The sequence below is a fragment of the Mauremys reevesii genome, linkage group 22 (genome assembly GCF_016161935.1).
Source record: "Mauremys reevesii isolate NIE-2019 linkage group 22, ASM1616193v1, whole genome shotgun sequence".
In the NCBI taxonomy this organism is placed as follows: Eukaryota; Metazoa; Chordata; order Testudines; family Geoemydidae; genus Mauremys; species Mauremys reevesii.
In genome coordinates this window covers 12496803-12516280 of record NC_052644.1, presented here as the reverse complement: position 1 = coordinate 12516280, position 19478 = coordinate 12496803, and positions in this window count along the sequence as shown.

Below are 19478 nucleotides of genomic sequence, written 5' to 3'. Positions count from 1 at the left end.
AAAATCATGGCGATCGGGGGAGGTCCCGGATAACTGGAAAAAAGCTAATGTAGTGCCCATCTTTAAAAAAGGGAAGAAGGAAGATCCAGGGAACTACAGGCCAGTCAGTCTCACCTTAGTCCCTGGAAAAATCATGGAACAGGTCCTCAAGGAATCAATCCTGAACCACTTAAAGGAGGGGAAAGTGATCAGGAACAGTCAGCATGGATTCACCAAGGGCAAGTCATGCCTGAATAACCTAATTGCCTTCTATGACGAGATAACCGGCTCTGTGGATGAGGGGAAAGCAGTGGATGTACTATTTCTGGACTTTAGCAAAGCTTTTGATACAGTCTCCCACAGTATTCTTGCCAGCAAGTTAAAGAAGTCTGGGCTGGATGAATGGACGGTAAGGTGGATAGAAAACTGGCTAGATGGTCGGGCTCAACGGGTAGTGATCAATGGTTCCATGTCTAGTTGGCAGCCGGTATCAAGTGGTGTGCCCCAAGGGTCGGTGCTGGGGCCGGTTTTATTCAATATCTTCATTAACGATCTAGAGGATGGTGTGGACTGCACCCTTAGCAAGTTTGCAGATGACACTAAACTGGGAGGAGTGGTTGATATGCTGGAGGGTAGGGATAGGATACAGAGGGACCTAGACAAATTAGAGGATTGGGCCAAAAGAAATATGATGAGGTTCAACAAGGACAAGTGCAGAGTCCTGCACTTAGGATGGAAGAATCCCATGCACTGCTACAGACTAGGGACCGAATGGCTGGGCAGCAGTTCTGCAGAAAAGGACCTAGGGGTTACGGTGGACGAAAAGCTGAATATGAGTCAACAGTGTGGCCTTGTTGCCAAGAAGGCTAATGGCATTTTGGGTTGTATAAGTAGGGGCATTTCCAGCAGATCAAGGGATGTGATCATTCCCCTCTACTCAGCACTGGTGAGGCCTCATTTGGAGTACTGTGTCCAGTTTTGGGCCCCACACTACAAGAAGGATGTGGATAAATTGGAGAGAGTCCAGCGGAGGGCAAAAAAATGATTAGGGGGCTGGAACACATGACTTATGAGGAGAGGCTGAGGGAACTGGGATTGTTTAGTCTGCAGAAGAGAAGAATGAGGGGGGATTTGATAGCTGCTTTCAACTACCTGAAAGGGGGTTCCAAAGAGGATGGATCTAGACTGTTTTCAGTGGTAGAAGATGACAGAACAAGGAGTAATGGTCTCAAGTTGCAGAGGGGGAGGTTTAGGCTGGATATTAGGAAAAACTTTTTCACTAATAGGGTGGTGAAGAACTGGAATGGGTTACCTAGGGAGGTAGTGGAATCTCCTTCCTTAGAGGTTTTTAAGGTCAGGCTTGACAAAGCCCTGGCTGGGATGATTTAGTTGGGTTTGGTCCTGCTTTGAGCAGGGGGTTGGACTAGATGACCTCCTGAGGTCCCTTCCAACCCTGAGATTCTATGATTCTATGATAAAATTCAGTAAGACTCTTTTTCATTTGACTGCCATATGTGGGATTGGTGGCAAAGTAGGGGGTGCAGCACTCTTTGATATTTCCACAATGTGGTGCTGCATGCATGAAGCAGAGCATGCGGGGAATGAGAGGATTTTTTCCCATCTGCCTCAGCAGTGATCCCACTGTTCAAAGAAAGCACAATGGGGTGCCATATGGCATCAGAGCCAACTGGTCAGATTTGGTGTGACATGGAGCCTGCAATTGCTCACAGGACTATAAACCTGGGATCCTTTTGTTAAGAGTCGGTCTCTTAACCTCATCATTCCATGTGATTTTAGACTTTTTAACCCTTGAACCTCTAACAAGGCAATCGTGGACAAGATGCCAAGTTGAGCTCTTGGGTAATCTTTCTTCTTTTCACATCCTATGTGGCACTTAGTATGCCACTCAGAGGCACTACATTCTTCAGCATTGGTAGCGATTGAATGTACAGGAATCACTCTGAATATTTAACCAGTGGGATGTTTTTATCTTTCCCCATTAAAGAAGTAGCTCCAATTCGACTGGTGAATGGCTCAACTCGCTGCACTGGGAGAGTCGAGGTGCTTCATAACCAGCAGTGGGGAACCGTGTGTGATGGCGGCTGGGACTTACTTGATGCTGAAGTCTTTTGCAGGCAGCTGGGCTGTGGGATGCAGTTATCAGCCCCAGGCAGAGCTCGATTTGGGCAAGGATCTGACCCTATCTGGCTGGATGAGGTTCACTGCACAGGAATGGAAGTTGCCCTCTCTGAATGCAGGGCTAGACCTTGGGGAGACCATAACTGTAGCCATGGAGAAGATGCCAGTGTTGTGTGCTCAGGTAACCCTCATCCATGTCACCTCCTACATAGCACCACAGGGTGCTGTGCTGCAGGGAGGGATGTTAGTGTTGTCACAGGTCAGGGCAGTTGCACCTGTATTCGCCCTGTGTGGTCCAGAAAGGGCCCCCACTCTCAGGTTTCTGACACCACCGCCATCACCACTCTTGGGCACAGAGCCACATCTCTCTTGCTTCTCACTGGGGAGTTTCCAGGCTGCATAGTCTCTCTTTATACCGTGATTTTCCCCAGCAAGACAAACTGGCTAAACAGGGCTGTTTGCTTTCTCTTCAGAGACTAATAATAGAATCACTGCCCACAGTTAAGTTATCCCACAGCTCTTTCTGAGCAAGCACATTTATTCTTATGGTGAGAACATTAAAAACAATAAAAGAACCAAAAGCATGCTAATCAGCCTACTGGAGATCACTCTGTCTGCAACATCGGCTGTGGCAGGAGCTGTCCTTCACCACACCCAGAGGTTTTCCAGTGGTTTCAAGTTGTCACACTTTGCCCTGAACAAGACTTCAGTCTTATGGGACCACAGGAGGCCAAGCACTTCCAAGCCTTTCCTAAGCATTGGGGTCTTCCATGCACTTGAAGTCCTGGTGGGTTGGGAAGAAGGTCCTGAGTCAGTTTCAACATAGGTTATTTATCACAAAGTCATTTCTTGTCTGCTGGTCACAAGAGAATCCAGTTTCACCCTTTGAAAAAACTGTGGATGGGTGATCAGCCATCCAGTGGGTTCCCTCCCCAAGGCCAAGCTTCAATGGGCCGAGAACCAGAGGGATCAAATTAGCTTTTCACCTCCCCCTAGAGAAGTTACAAACAATCTCACAATCGTGGAGGAGAGGGAGAGCAAGCTGACCCAGCAGGAGAAGTACCTAACGTTTCATGAGCAGGCCTTCTTCAGCCAGATGAAGGGAATTAAGGCTGCCACTTCCCTTCCTGAACCTGTTCTGTTGAAAATAATAATAAACAACATATAAGTTAAGAGGGCTTCTTAGGGCAGTGTGTCAGGGGAGGGATTTGTCCAACCCTGTGTCTCCCTACCCATGTTTTGTCCACAGGTAGTTGGGAAGCCTGAAAGCACTGCATTTATGTGAGCTCTCAAACAATACACACAAAATCACTTTCCCCAGCCCTCTCCTCCTTGGGCTGCTGTTGGGGGGCCTTCTCCAAGCCCAGGCTCTGTTGGTGGCCCTTCCTGTGGCTACTACTTCCTCCACCTCATTGGCCACAGTATTGGCCTCCATTTCTTTTTTTCTGAGGGTCACACAGTACCAAAGGCAAGTAAAAACCAAAATAAAGTAAAGACCCTAAGCATGGAACAGACATTTCTAAAGCACAGGTGGAGCCAAAGTGGCATGACAGATCTAGGCCTGGACCTCACTTCTGCTTCATGGTCCTGAGATGGGCCAGACACTATCCAGGTTTGTATTAAAACAGTGTATTACTGCTGCCATTACAGCAGCCCTGGAAAGGACACAACCCTCCTTTAGATATGTTGTAAATTCTGTGCAACTGTGGTGTCCATGTGTGTAAATGCTAGATATTGAAAGTTTAATTTGTATAGTATACCCATATTCACAGTATAAATTACAAATATGCTCTGATATAAATGATCAATTGTAATATCACTCACCCATCAAAGAGACAGGAAAATCCATCAACAACTGTAAAAGATTAGTGTAAAAAAATGCACATCATTTACATTTTGCCCAACTTCTTAATCCATTTGTTTTCCAGATTCTCTTCCCCATCCTACAAATCCAAACTGCAATGCGAATGGTAAGTGAAACTACAATCTGTGAAAAATATCATGGTTTTTGCCATAAGTATCAGAACGTGGAGGGTCTGAATAGAGATATAATTAATACATTTCCTATTACAATTCAGGCAAATTCATACACTGTATTCATACTGCATAAAAACCACTGAAATCTTTGGCAAAACTGAAAATCTTTATTTTTTCACATCAGTCTACTTTCTCATTTTTCATTCCCTCCCCTCACAGTTAAAACTACTTTAAAATCAGAAAATTCTACTCTGGAAAGGAAGAAGAAACAGAGAATATGATATTTTTAAAAATTCTGATAGTGGGAGAATTTGGAGTGGAGGAGAGGTGGAGTACTGAGGCAAGGAGAGGAGAAATAGTGTCTCTGGAAGGGATAAGGAGGAAATACAAAGATATATGGAGGGTGATTAAGAGTGGATGAGGGAAGAAGAAGGAAAAGGGGATGTAACTGCATTGCACATCTCCAATTCTTGGAGGTAGCAGGTACAATTGTTTCTTTATATGGCACCTTTTCCATATGGAGGTATGCAGAGGTTACTATGATAGATTATATGCAAAATGCAGCTACCACATGACATAGTAACACCCTGAGCACCCTGCCTGAGTCGGGGAGAGAGGCCAACCTCTGCTGGAGGAGGAACAATGGCAGGCACTGAACTGGGGTAGAGATGGCAAATACCAGAAGCTCCCCCAGAAGAAGCAGAGGCAGGAGTGGGTGTGCCCAGGAGAGATCCCTTCTTTTTGAGTGGGAAAATGTATTTTCTGCCATGCAACACCACAGGGTCCATGCCTCAGCCCATAGCTGTGTGATGAGAGGGAGAGGGATACCTTCTAGGGGGAAAAGAGGGCCCTAGAGGAGGGAGCGGGTGTCCTTAAGGATAGACAGAAGTTTTTTATTTCCTGTCCGCATGCTGCTGAGAACTGTAGCTCCATATGTTCCAAATCTGACCTTGTGACATGTGTGATAGTTTGTCATTTTACTGTCCGAGGAAAAAGGACTGTCTGTCAAAGGTGATCTGTAAAGGGACAAAGCTAGGCTAATTTCCTTTTCAACTTTTTCATGATGGAGAAAGTAGGTTTGAAATGGTTTGTTTTCTTCTTCTCCCTTCTTTTGCTTATATTTTTACATTAAAACCTGAGCAACAGCACTTCTCAGCCAGGACCCCTCCTGCTGCCTCGCAGTGCAACAGACTACAGCGACTCCCAGACCTTGCCCCGGCCCCTATTCCTCTGCCTGCTCCTCCTCCTGCTCTTGCTGCAACGTTACCTGAATCCTGCCCTTGCCCTGAACTAGCCTTACTCCAGTCTCATCGCCGGCCCACTCCAGCCTGGCCTCTAGCTTCTGATCCCCCCCAAACCCTGACCACCTGGCTCTGATTCTGATCATCGTTTGGCTCTAGACTCTGACCTTGGTTTTCACCGAGGCCTGTCTCTGGATCATGATTCCAGGAGCACCGTTAGCTCAAGCCCAACCTTACACTGTGCTGTGACTCATGATCCAACCACTAAGTAGGATTATTGGAGTCAAGGTTTGACATACCAATCTAGTTTCTCATTTTTCTTAAGCCCTCCCTCCCCGCACCACCTCCCGGAGCTAAAACTGAATTTTCCACTTTAAAATCAGAAAACATCATTCTGAAATGGAAACAGAAAGAGAGAATCTGATATTTAAAAATTCTGAGTGGGAGAATTTGGAGATGAGGAGAGGCGGAGTACTGAGGCAAAGAGAGGAGAGATAGTGTCTCTGGAAGGGATAGGAAGAAAACACACTGATACAGTATTTGGAGGATGATGAATAGGGGATGAGAGAAGAAAGGAAGAGGAGGCAAAGGATATATACCTGCATTGCATGTCTCCAATTCATGGAGGTGACAGGTGCATTTTTTTTTAATCAGGCCCCTTTTCCATATGGAGGTCTGCTGAGGTTCTGATGATGGATTTTATGCAATGTGCAGCTACCACGTGACATAGTAAAACCCTGAGCAGCCTGCCTGAGTAGGGGAGAGAGACCATCCTCTGCTGGAGGAGGAACAATGGCAGGCACCAGACTGGGGTGGAGATGGTAAATACGAGCACCTCCCGCAGGAGAAACAAAGGCAGGATTGGGTGTGCACAGGAGAGATCCCTTCTCTTCGACTGGGATCAAGTATTCTCTGCTATGCAGCACCACAGGATCCAGGCCTCAGCCCATAGCTGTGCAATGAGGTGGAGACGGATGCCCTCTAGTGGTGCAGGAATACTCTAGAGGAGGGAGACAGTGCCCTTAAGGATAGAGAGAAGTTTTTTTCTTCCTGTCCTCAGGCTGCTGAGTGCTGTATCTCCATCTGTTCCAAATCTAACCTTTTCCCCTGTGAGATACTTTGTTGTTTTAGTATCAGAGAAAAAAGACTGTCTGACATGCAAAGAGGTAAATGATAGAATCGTAGGACTGGAAGGGACCCCCAGAGATCATCTAGTCCTTCTCTTGCACTCATGGGAGGACCAAGTATTATATAGATGCTCCCTGACAGGTGTTTGTCTAACCTGCTCTGAAAAATCTTTAATGACGGAGATTCCACAACCTCCCTGGGCAATTTATTCCAGTGTTTATTCCCCTAATGATTAGTAAGTTTTACCTAATGTGTAACCTAAACCGCTCTTGTGGCAATTTAAGCCCATTGCTTCTTCTACTATTATCAGAGGTTAAGGAGAATAATTTTTCTCCATACTCCTTGTAATAACTTTTTATGTAATTGAAAACTGCTATTGTGTCCCCTTTCAGGATTTTCTAGACTAAACAAACCAATTTTTTGAATTTTCCCTCACAGGTCATGTTTTCTAGACCTTTAATCATTTTGGATGCTCTTCTCTGGATTTTTTCCAATTTCTCCACAGCTTTCCTGAAATGTGGCACCCAGAATTGGACACAATACTCCAGCTCAGGCCTAATCAGCACGGACTATAGTGGAAACATTACGTCTCGTGTCTTGCTCACAACACTCCTGCTCATATACCCAGACTGATTTTTGTTTTTTTGCAACAGTGTTACACTGTTCACTCATATTTAGCTTGTGATCCACTGTAACCCCCAGATCCCTTTCTGCAGTACACCTTCCTAGGCAGTCATTCCCATTTTGTATGTATGCAACTTATTGTTCCTTCCTAAATGGAGAACTTTGCATTTGCCGTTATTGAATTTCATCCTGTTTTTCTCAGACCATTTCTCCAGTTTGTCCAGATCATTTTGAATTTTAAGCCTATCCTCCAAAGCACTTACAACCCCTCTCAGCTTAGTATCATCCACAAACTTTATAAGTGAACTCTCTATGTCATTATCTAAATCATTGTTGAAGCTATTGAACAGAACTGGACCCAGAACTGATCCCTGAGTGACCCCACTTGATATGCCCTTGCAGCTTGACCATGAATGACTGATAACTACTCTCTGGGAATGGTTTTCCAAACAGTTATACACCCACCTTATAGTGGCTCCATATAGGTTGTACTTCCTTCGTTTGTTTCTGAGAAGGTCAAGCGAGACAGTGTGAAAAGCTTTACTAAAGTCAAGATATACCATCTCTACTGCTTCTTCCTATGCACAAGAGTTGTTACCCCATCAAAGATATCTATTAGGTTGGTTTGACATGTTTTGTTCTTGACAAATCCATGCTCACTGTTACTTATCACCTTATTATCTTAAAGGACCATGATTCTAAGGTGTTTGCAAATTGATTGCTTAATTATTTGCTGCATTACACTGGTCTACAATTTTTGAGACGTCATCTGCTTCAGAGATAAAATGTGCTATTTATTATGTATTTTGATGTGCTGAATTCAAATATGACAATTAAACAACTGATTGGCTACCGTTTCTAAGATATTTAAGTTTTTTACATTTTATGTCTATGTATATTGTGTACATAGTAGAGTTTTAATCATAAATTGTAAACCTAGGTCTTTTCATGTGTTTATGGTTGCTTTACATGATAATATTTCACCTGTCCTGTTTATGTAACACTTTAAAAATCAGTAAAAGGGTATCTAACTAAAATTTATTATGAAACAAAAGGCAAAAAACTATGTACATAGTTTAGTCCTATTCAGTGTCTACTTCGTGTTTCTTGGTTTGTCTCTTGTATTCATTAAATGGAGCATCTCTTGTCACTGTCCAGCAACAGTCTGCAAGCATTGATGGGCTCCATTTGCCCTGATAGCATTTCTCCATTGTTGCAATGTCCTGGTGAAATCGCTCGCCGTGTTCGTCGCTCACTGCTCTGCAGTTCGGTGGGAAAAAATCTAGATGAGAGTGCAAAAAATGTATCTTTAGTGACATGTTGCAACCAAGGCTTTTGTATGCCTTGAGGAGGTTTTCCACCAACAACCTGTAGTTGTCTGCCTTGTTGTTTCTGAGAAAATTTATTGCCACTAACTGGAAGGCTTTCCATGCCGTCTTTTCCATGCCACGCAATGCATGGTCAAATGCATCATCTCGAAGAAGTTCACGAATCTAAGGACCAACAAAGACACCTTCCTTTATCTTAGCTTCACTTAACCTTGGAAATTTTCCACGGAGGTACTTGAAAGCTGCTTGTGTTTTGTCATTGCCTTGACAAAGTTCTTCATCAGACCCAGCTTGATGTGTAAGGGTGGTAACAAAATCTTCCTTGATTCAACAAGTGATGGATGCTGAACACTTTTCCTCCCAGGCTCCAATGACTGTCAGAGTGGCCAATCTTTCTTGATGTAGTGAGAATCTCTTGCACGACTATCCCATTCGCAGAGAAAAGAGCAGTACTTTGTGTATCCAGTCTGCAGACCAAGCAAGAGAGCAACAACCTTCAAATCACCACAAAGCTGCCACTGATGTTGATCATAGTTTATGCACCTCAAAAGTTGTTTCATGTTGTCATAGGTTTCCTTCATATGGGCTGCATGACCAACTGGAATTGATGGCAAAACATTGCCATTATGCAGTAAAACAGCTTTAAGACTCATCTTCGATGAATCAATGAACAGTCTCCACTCATCTGGATCGTGAACGATGTTGAGGGCTGCCATCACACCATCGATGTTGTTGCAGGCTACAAGATCACCTTCCATGAAGAAGAATGGGACAAGATCCTTTTGACGGTCACGGAACATGGAAACCCTAACATCACCTGCCAGGAGATTCCACTGCTGTAGTCTGGAGCCCAACAGCTCTGCCTTACTCTTGGGTAGTTCCAAATCCATGACAAGGTCATTCAGTTCACCTTGTGTTATGAGGTGTGGTTCAGAGGAGGAGGATGAGAGAAAATGTGGGTCCTGTGACATTGATGGTTCAGGACCAGAAGTTTCATCCTCTTCCTCTTCCTCGTCTGACTCAAGTGAGAATGATTCTGGTGCATCAGAAACTGGCAGGGATACTCCGTGGGGTACTGGGCATATAGCTGATGGAATGTTTAGATAATGCACAGTCCACTTTTTCTTCTTTGACACACCTTTCCCAACTGGAGGCACCAAGCAGAAGTAACAATTGCTGGTATGATCTGTTGGCTCTCTCCAAATCATTGGCACTGCAAAAGGCATAGATTTCCTTTTCCTGTTCAACCACTGGCGAAGATTTGTTGCACAAGTGTTGCAGCATATGTGTGGGGCCCACCTCTTGTCCTGATCTCCAATTTTGCAGCCAAAATAAAGGTGATAGGCTTTCTTAACCATAGTGGTTATACTGTGCTTTTGTGATGCAAAAGTCACTTCACCACAAACATAGCAGAAGTTATCTGCATAGTTCACACAAGTACGAGGCATCTCTGCTCACCTTGGCTAAACAGAAATGTGTCCCTTTGCAAAATCAAACACTGACAAATAAGAGAGCACGACACTGTAAGATTTCTAGAGCTGATATAGGGCAATTTGTTCAGCAGAGTGATGTAAGCTTCGTTATGATTGCATCATCCATAACTTCTAGGAATAACATGATGCAATTCATATCATGTATGATGCAATTCCAGCTTCAGATTGCATCATTCATTGTTTTGCCTAAAAAGCAAGTACTGTCCAAACCCAGTCATAGATTTATTCATAGATCCAGTCAAAGATGTATTTTAGTCATTTCTGGTTTAAATTGAGATCCCTTCCCTTTATAACTCACTTATCCTCCGCTATTCCCAAGTCAAGGGTCATATATACTGACCCAATAGCATATCTTGAAAACTAGAGCCAATCAACAATTTTAAGCATCATTTTTGTTCTCAGTGACCCAGAATTAGTAAAGTTGGATTACATTTATTTCAGAAGCATTTTGCCTGTAGAACAGTGTTATCTTTCCGGGTGCTGAATTAAGCTGACTGGTCTGTAATTCCCCCAGTTTTCCTTATTTCTCTTTTTATAGATTGGCACTATATTTGCCCTTTTCCAGTCCTCTGGAATCTCTCTCATCTTCCATGACTTTTCAAAGATAATACTTAATGGCTCAGATATCTCCTAAGTCTGCTCCTTAAGTATTCTAGGATGTATTTCATCAGGTCCTGGTGATCTTCATCTAACTTGTCTAAGTAATTTTTAACTTGTTCTTTCCTTATTTTAGCCTCTGATCCTACTTCACCTTAAATGGCATTCAATATGTTCAATCGCTACTAATCTTTCTGGTGGAAACTGAAACAAAAAAGTCATTGAACACCTCTGCCATTTCCACATTTTCTGCTATTGTTTTTCCCCCACTCATTGAGTAACAGGCCTACCCGGTTCTTCACATTCCTCTTGCTTCTCATTTATTTATACATTGTTTTCTTGTTACCCTTTATGTCTAGATTAATCTTGTTTTGTTCCTTGGCCTTTCTAATTTTCTCCCCACATATTTTTGTTCTTTCTTTATATTTATCCTGAAGCTGGGCTTGTTCTCCTTTTAGCTTTTTCATGATGCAGAATGTAAGTTGGAAATGTTTTTTTTTTGTTCCCCTTCTTCTGCTTATTTTTTACATTTAAAATCTCTTCCAGCCAAGGCAGGATGCTCTGTGGTGTATGGAGAATTTGGGAAATAATTACATCACAAAACATAAGAAATCAAACAGTAAAATGTTGAAAGGGAAAGAGACTTATTATTTTTAATGTTTAAAACCTTTTTGTTTTTATTTTAGCACTTGTTTAAGTTCAATGACTAGCTAAACTTTGGGAGAAACAAAATCTTAGTAAAAGGGTTTAGAAGCTCATTAAATGTATCCTCTGAGACCCCAGCAAATCCATTAGCAAACACCAGGGAGACCAGAGATGACATTACCATTTGTTATATTACTAATGTTTATTGTGGTCATGCCTAATGGTGAGCCAAGCATGGGCCTCACTGTGCTTGGCACTGCACAGACACAGAGTAGCAGACAGTCCCAGCCCCAAAGAACTGACAATCTAACTAGTTCAGACAGACATATGGTGGGGGAAAGGCTATTACAACCAACAGTGAGATGGCAGCAAATAGCATGTTAGTGCCACAATTTGTTTTCCTTTTCTGTCTTTCTTTTTTGGAAGGGATTAGTTAAAAGTAAAGGGATGGAGGATGTAATGCCTTCAGTCACAGAGACCCCCTTGGGACTGTCACCTGATGTGCTGAAACTACCTCTGAGTCCGTTTTCCCTGCCAGCTTGGGACTCCAGAACCCTGCCTTGTTGAGCCAGACATGCAAGCCTGCTGCAACACAGACCCAAGTCTGGTCCACGCCCCCAAAGCTGCAGACTTTAACCAAAAACTGCTCAGCAGGTCACCTTTCTCCAGCACCCAGAAACCCAGTTCCCAATGGGATCCAAAGCCAAAATAAATCTGTTTTACTCTGTTTAAATCTTATACAGGGTAAACTCATAAATTGTCCGCCCTATATCACTGATAGAGGGAGATGCACAGTTGTTTGCTCCCTCCGGTGTTAATCACTTACTCTGGGTTTATCAATAAACAAAATGATTTTATTAAGTATAAAAAGTAGGCCTTAAGTGGTTCCAAGTAATAACAGACAGAACAAAGTAAGTTACCAAGCAAAATAAAACAAAACATGCAAGTCTAAGCCTAATACATTAAGAAACTGTTTATAGGTAAAATCTCACCCTCAGAGATGTTCCAATAAACTTCTTTCACAGCCTAGACTTCTTCCTAGTCTGGGCCCAATCCTTTCCCCTGGTACAGTTCTCGTTAGTTCCAGCAGGCATCTTAGGTGAAAAGCAGGGAATTTCACATGACTGGGTCCTTTATTCTTTTCCATCCCCTTCTATAGCTTTGGCCCAAGTCAGGAATCCTTTTTTTCTCTCTGGGTTCCCACCTCTCCTTCTAGATGGAAAATCACCAGGTTAAAGTTGGATTCCAGTATCATGTGACATGTTCACATGTCCTGTGAGCCCCACTCCATTCTTTCAGGACTGTCCCGCATGTATGCAGTGGAGGCTTGCAGGTAAACAGACCCATCTACAGTTAACTGTTCTAGTTAATGGAGCCATCAAGATTCCAAGCCACCATTAACGGCCCACACTTGCATAATTACAATAGAACTTCAGAGTTATGCTTCATATTCCTAGTTTCAGATACAAGAATGATACATTCTAGAATAAACACATCTACATCCAGATACATCTAGAATAAACACATTCAGTAGATTATAAGATTTCTAATGATACCTTATAAGACACCTTTTGCATGACGCATATTCCAGTTACAATATAGTCACACTTACTAACATATTTTTATAAAGCATATGGAGTGCAACGTCACAGGGGATGTTAAAAGGAGGGGATTGAGGGAGACAAGGTGGTAGAGTAGAAGAGGATAAAGGTGGGTAGAAAGGCAGTGAGGGTGTGGACAGGAGGAGGTTGGAATGAGCAGCCAGTCATCACCAGACACATTCTCTTTCCCCTCCACCTCTCCCATTTGGTGTGCAGTTAGGTGGCCTTTGAGCACACCAACTGCACTGGGCCTCAGAGCACATTAGACAGAGCAATGTCTTATCCATGGCTCGCTCTGGGGTTCAGGAAGGAGGAAGTTGTCTGGGAATGTAAAGCCAGGCAGCCGTGCATACATCCAGAGGCAGAAACATAAGCATTTGGGGAACTTCTACTACAATAATGTGGGTATTGGGTGAATTTAGGCACCTATAGGTTTCGGGAGCAGACAAACAGGAACTTAGTGTTTCACAGTGTCCCCTGATAACGGGACTTAGGTACCAAGTATAGAGAGAGATATCCAAGTCCAGTAGTGGCAAAATATGTTAGTATGTTAGGTAGCATATTTTAAGGAACACTTTTTAAGCTGATCAGCACATACCTTTTAGACTACTAAGAAAATATCAACTGTCATTGTGAAGCTCCTGGTCCTGCAAACAGATGTTCAACTTTATTACCATGAGTACTCCTATTAGAATCAATTGAATTAAGCACATGCACAGGTGTTTGCAGGATTGATACCTTATACAGATGGATTTTTTTTAAGTTTGTGGTGCTCCATTAAGTGCTGTTCTAGCTTCCGGTCTGTTTGAATCAGGGACTAAGCCTAAGGTGTTTACTGTGAATTATTTCCTTTTTCTCAAAAACAAGAGATTCTCCATGTTGTTTTTTCTATCTTGCATCAAAAAAAATCAAAAAAATAAATCTAATGTGAGCTGCTTTAGCAATTTTTGTATCTGAAATGGAAATATATATCTAACAATATAGTACAATAACTGGAGTTTGTAATAATGCATGGATGATTCTCCTACCATAGGTTGGATCCAGATACTTATTCTGATAGTAGTTGTCCTTATCCTCATCATCTGCATCATCAAGCCATGCATCAATTATAGATGTGAGTATTCTGGTCTGAATTTCCACCTTAAAAATTATAGATTGGTATAATATATTATGAATATATTTGTGAACCAAGTCGAAATGTTATCTTAAAATTCTTACTGTTGCTGAGTTCACATATCCGATAATGACAAATGGATTTGGATTACTAAATACCAATGACATGGCTTTAACAGTCATTTTTCTTTGAGTGGCCTCTTCATATTCCCACTTGTAGGATCATGGCAGCTGGGCCAGGAGCTAACGTAATATTCTGGAAGTCAGTGTCTGCTAGGGTCACTCACGCTTCTCTCCCCTCCCATCCCAAAGGTGCAAAAAGAGGAGCAGTCCCAACCGCCCTTCACCTCCTTCCTACCATGTAAAGTGCAGTAACCTCTGATCAATCGCACACAGAATCCTCCATGCTTTCCTTCTTTCTACCCTTCAGAGGCAAATGTTATTTACAGTAGATCAATTGTCACTTGGTCTGATTTTCAATAGAAAAAGAAGAGAAAAGCTGATGCTCATCCAGAATGGGCTTTGCCTGGACCCTTGGAAGTGGGAGGGTTACCTCGCACACCCCTCAGGTCCAGTCAATTGAAGTCTGGTCATCTGTAAGTCCAGCATCCATGTAAGGATCCTCTAACCATCAAAGTCTCTGGACTGCTCCAGATTAATCAAGCAGGCCTGGCTGTGAGGCAAACTCTTAGCTAAACGAGGGCTGGTCACTCAGCTGCTGTATTGAGTTCACACTTAGCAGGGCCTAAGTAAGTCACCCCTCAGGCATGCGGCAGCAACCTATCACAAAGTAGAGACTGGGTCAGATGTCTCCAGGTTCAGGTATTTCCACAATGTCAGCAGAGCTGCAGATGAGTCTGAGCAACAGCACTACCCAGCCAGGAACCCTCTTGCTGCCTCTCAGCGCAACAGACTACAGTGACTCCCAACCCTTTTGCCTGCCTCTGCTCCTCTGCCTGCTGCTCCTCCTGCTCCTACTGCAGAATTCTTGAGCCCTGCCCTTCCCCTAGACTAGGCTCACTCCAGTATCATCACTTACCCAATCCATCCCTAGCCTCCACCTTCTGATCCCCCATAAACTCTGACCACCTAGCTCTGGCCCTGATCCCCATTTGGCTGCAGACTCTTATCTAGGTTTTGACCCTGGCCAGTCTCTGGATCATCATTCCAGAACACCCCTTAGTCAGGCCAAACCTTACAGCTAACTGTGGCTTATGGTCCAACCACTAGGCAAGATTATTGGAGGTAGAGCCTGATATGCCAGTCTTGTTTCTAATTTTTCATTCTCTCCCCTCAGCTGAATCAGCTAAAACTGATTTTTCCATTTCAAAATCAGAAAATTCCACTCTGGAATTGACAGTGTGAGAGTTTGGAGTGGAGAAGAGGCAAGGAGAGGAAAGATAGTATCTCTGGAAGGGATGGGGAGGAAAGACACTGGTATTTGGAGGATGATGAAAAGAGGATGAGAAAAGGAGGAGAAGGAGGAGGCAAAGGAGATATAACTGGATTGCATGTCTCCAATTCATGGAGGTGGCCAGTGCAATTTTTTTTTATGAGACACCTTTTGCATATGGAGTTGTGCTGAGGTTCTGATGATGGATTATATGCAACATGCAGCTACAACCTGATATAGTAAAACCCTCAGCATGCTGCCTGAGTAGGTGATAGAGGCCATCCTCTGCTGGAGGAGGAACAATGGCAGGCACCAGAGTGGGGTGGAGATGGCAAATACCAGCAGCTCTCCCAGGAGAAGTAGAGGCAGGAGTGGGTATGTCCAGCAGAGATCACTTCTCTTTGAGTGGGAGCATGTATTCTCCACCATGCAGCACCTCAGCTAAACCTAAACCAATAGCTGTGTGATGAGGGGGAGAGGGGCACTGTAGTGGGACAGTCACCCCGCTCCAGTCAGAAAGGGGTTAAAACCAGCTCTGGGAAAGAGCTGCCCTGAGGAGCCAATCAGGGAAAGGCAGGAAGCAGCCAATCTGGGCCTGGTAGGACCGGTATAAAAACGGCTGTGAGCTAGGAGGCAGGCAGTCTAACTCCAGCCTTGGGGTGGGAAGGACATGGCTGTCTGGGAGCAGAGGGTACCTTGGACAGAGCCATGCTGGGGAAAGACCAGGCTGAGCTGGGGAGCTCAGGTCTGGTGATCTCCCAGGCTGAGGCCTGACAGTAAGGCCTAAGGAGGCAGCAGGTCCAACCCCCTAGCCAATGATGAGTGGCCATTCCAGACTGCAGTTTGCCCCTGAGTAAAGGGGGTAGATGAGGACTGTCAGTGGGTCACTGACGCGAGGTGGGCTCAGGGGAGTGGGGATCCCTGGGTGAGGGGACAAGGTGGAGATAAAGGGACTGCAGAGGAGCAGGTAGACACCAGCCAGAGGAGGGCACTCCTGAGCTGAATGAGCTAATTCCCAGCCTGACTAGCAGGAGGCAATGTGCTGGTGAGCTCCACCTTGTTACAGGTGCCCTCTAGCAGGACAGGAGGACCCTTGCGGAGCACCTTTTTTTTTTTTTTTTTTTTTTTTTGCACCTTTGGGATGGGAGGGGAGAGAAGCATGAGTGACCCTAGCAGACACTGACTTCCAGAACATTACATTAGCTCCTGGCCCAGCTGCCATGATCCTGTTCTCAGGCTGCTGAGAACTGTCTCTCCATCTGTTCCAAACCTGACCTTTTCACATGTCAGATACTTTGTTGTTTTAGTATCATTGAAAAAGGACGGTCTATGAAAGGTGACATGCACAGGAATAAATCATAGAATCGTAGGACTGGAAAGGACCTCATGTGGTCATCTAGTCCTGTCCCCTGCACTCATGGGAGGACTGCATATTATCTAGACGATCTTTGGCAGCTGTTTGTTAAACCTTCTCTTAAAAGCCCGCGATGATGGCAATTGCAGCATGATGAGCAAACACCTTTGAGAGGGACAGGTCACTTGTCTAATGTTTTGGGAATAATGAAGCCCCTGGATATGCCCAGGTCAGTGGAGTTTGGTACTGTAGTCTCCACTCTGCGATATTTGGAGACCTGCTGATTCTGTGTCTAACATACTGGTGTGACAAACTGACCAAGCTTGCACGTCCTCATAACACTGGAATGGGAAAAACACATTATAGGTGTCTGATCAGCTCTGGGATGGGGGATCTCTGAGTTACCGAATAGCTGTCTTCACATGGTACTTCCTGTTTGACCAGTTTCAGATGCAAAGGCTTGGTATCTTGCTTGTGAGGGAGATTGTTTTCCTTTCTGATGTTTCTTCTAAGAGACCCTCATCCTGAAAGTGAAAGGAGAGAGAGAGAAATCCATTCTTAGATTCTCTTACTTTCAGCATCTTCCCAGACAATTTATTCAGTTCTAGACCTTTCAATTCCCTGGATTCTAAGAGGTTTTCCAGCCCATCCCTAAGGACTTAGGATCAGATTGTCAAAGGTTTAGGTGCCTAATGATGCAAATAAGCACCTAGTGGGACTTTCAAAAGTTCCCATGCACCTAACTGCAGGAATATGGGGCAAATCTCAATAAGTGCTCTAATACTGCGGTTCCTGGTCAAGGGGAGCTGTGGGGGCAGCTCTTGGGGCCGGGGCAGTGTGCAGACCAGAGCCCCCTGGCTGTCCCTATGCATAGGAACCAGAGGGGGCCCATGCCGCTGCTTCCAGGAGCCACATGGAGCGGTCCCCAACCCTGCTCCCTGGCTGGAGTGCCGAAGTGGGGCCATGCCGCTGCTTCCAGGAGCCATGTGGTGCAGCCCCTGACCCTGCTCCCTGGCTGGAGTGCCGGAGCGGGGCAAGCCCCAGACCCCACTCCCCAGTGGGAGCTCAAGGGCCAGATTAAAATGGCTGGTGGGCCACATCCGGCCCATGGGCCATAGTTTGCCCACCCCTGACTTATTGGATTCAAAGTCTCTTTGCAAGGAAAAGAAGTTCCTGGAACCACCACCTTTTCTACAAAGTGCATTTCCATGGTTCCACAGAGAAGATACAGAGTGCTGTAGGTCTGCTTTACATTTATTGCTGCAAATGAAGGGTAATAGAAACACCTAGGGATGCCCGTCCTTAAATGGAACAGTCAGGCCCAACATCGACAGGGCCTCAGTAACCCAGCTTCAGTTCCTCCCATCTTGGAGGGAATCAGAGGCCTGCATCAAGTCTTTGAAAAATAACTAAGCTGGAGCTCTTGTGGTCACGACTAAAGGCGGAGACATCCATCATCTACACTTACTGGTGTGTGAGCTTTGTATCATGGCCACAATAAATGATGTTCGCCAGATTGGGCAATAGGGCTAACTGGCATGGGACAAAATGCTGTTGTCTGTTCTAACACCCTGAGGGACGTTGTACTCAACTCTAGGGTCCAGGGACAGAGCTTTGTCTGATTTCCAGAAGTGTTCCTAAAGCACTCCCCTCTCTGCCTCAAAACTACATGCAGCAAACACAATGAAAGTATAATCATTTTCATATATAGATCTGCCTCTCTGTACATGCCTCTGACTGGAGTCCTAGACTGGAGACCTCAACCCGAAACAGTATCCTCAGTTGGCCACTTGAAGAAAAAATACAGGTTAGGCAGTTGCAGCTGTCCCGCTGTCTGTCTGGGAGGGAGGCCATGCCCGCTCGCTAGAAGTCATAAAATCATAGAATATCAGGGTTGGAAGGGACCTCAGGAGGTCATCTAGTCCAACCCCCTGCTCAAAGCAGGACCAATCCCCAACTAAATCATCCCAGCCAGGGCTTTGTCAAGCCTGACCTTAAAAACCTCTAAGGAAGGAGATTCCACCACCTCCCTAGGTAACCCATTCCAGTGCTTCACCACCCTCCTAGTGAAAAAGTTTTTCCTTATATCCAACCTAAACATCCCCCACTGCAACTTGAGACCATTACTCCTTGTTCTGTCCTCTGGCACCACTGAGAACAGTCTAGATCCATCCTCTTTGGAACCCCCTTTCAGGTAGTTGAAAGCAGCCATCAAATCCCCCCTCATTCTTCTCTTCTGCAGACTAAACAATCCCAGTTCCCTCAGCCTCTCCTCATAAGTCATGTGTTCCAGCCCCCTAATCATTTTTGTTGCCCTCCGCTGGACTCTTTCCAATTTTTCCACGTCCTTCTTGTAGTGTGGGGCCCAAAACTGGACACAGTACTCCAAATGAGGCCTCACCAGTGCTGAGTAGAGGGGAATGATCACATCCCTTGATCTGCTGGAAAAGCCCCTACTTATACAACCCAAAATGCCATTAGCCTTCTTGGCAACAAGGGCACACTGTTGACTCATATTCAGCTTTTCGTCCACTGTAACCCCTAGGTCCTTTTCTGCAGAACTGCTGCCCAGCCATTGGGTCCCTAGTCTGTAGCAGTGCATGGGATTCTTCCGTCCTAAGTGCAGGACTCTGCACTTGTCCTTGTTCAACCTCATCAGGTTTCTTTTGGCCCAATCCTCTAATTTGTCTAGGTCCCTCTGTATGCTATCCCTACTCTCCAGTATATCTACTACTACTCCCAGTTTAGTGTCATCTGCAAACTTGCTGAGGGTGCAGTCCATGCCATCCTCCAGATCATTAATGAAGATATTGAACAAAACCGGCCCCAGGACCGAGTTCTGGGGCACTCCGCTTGAAACTGGCTG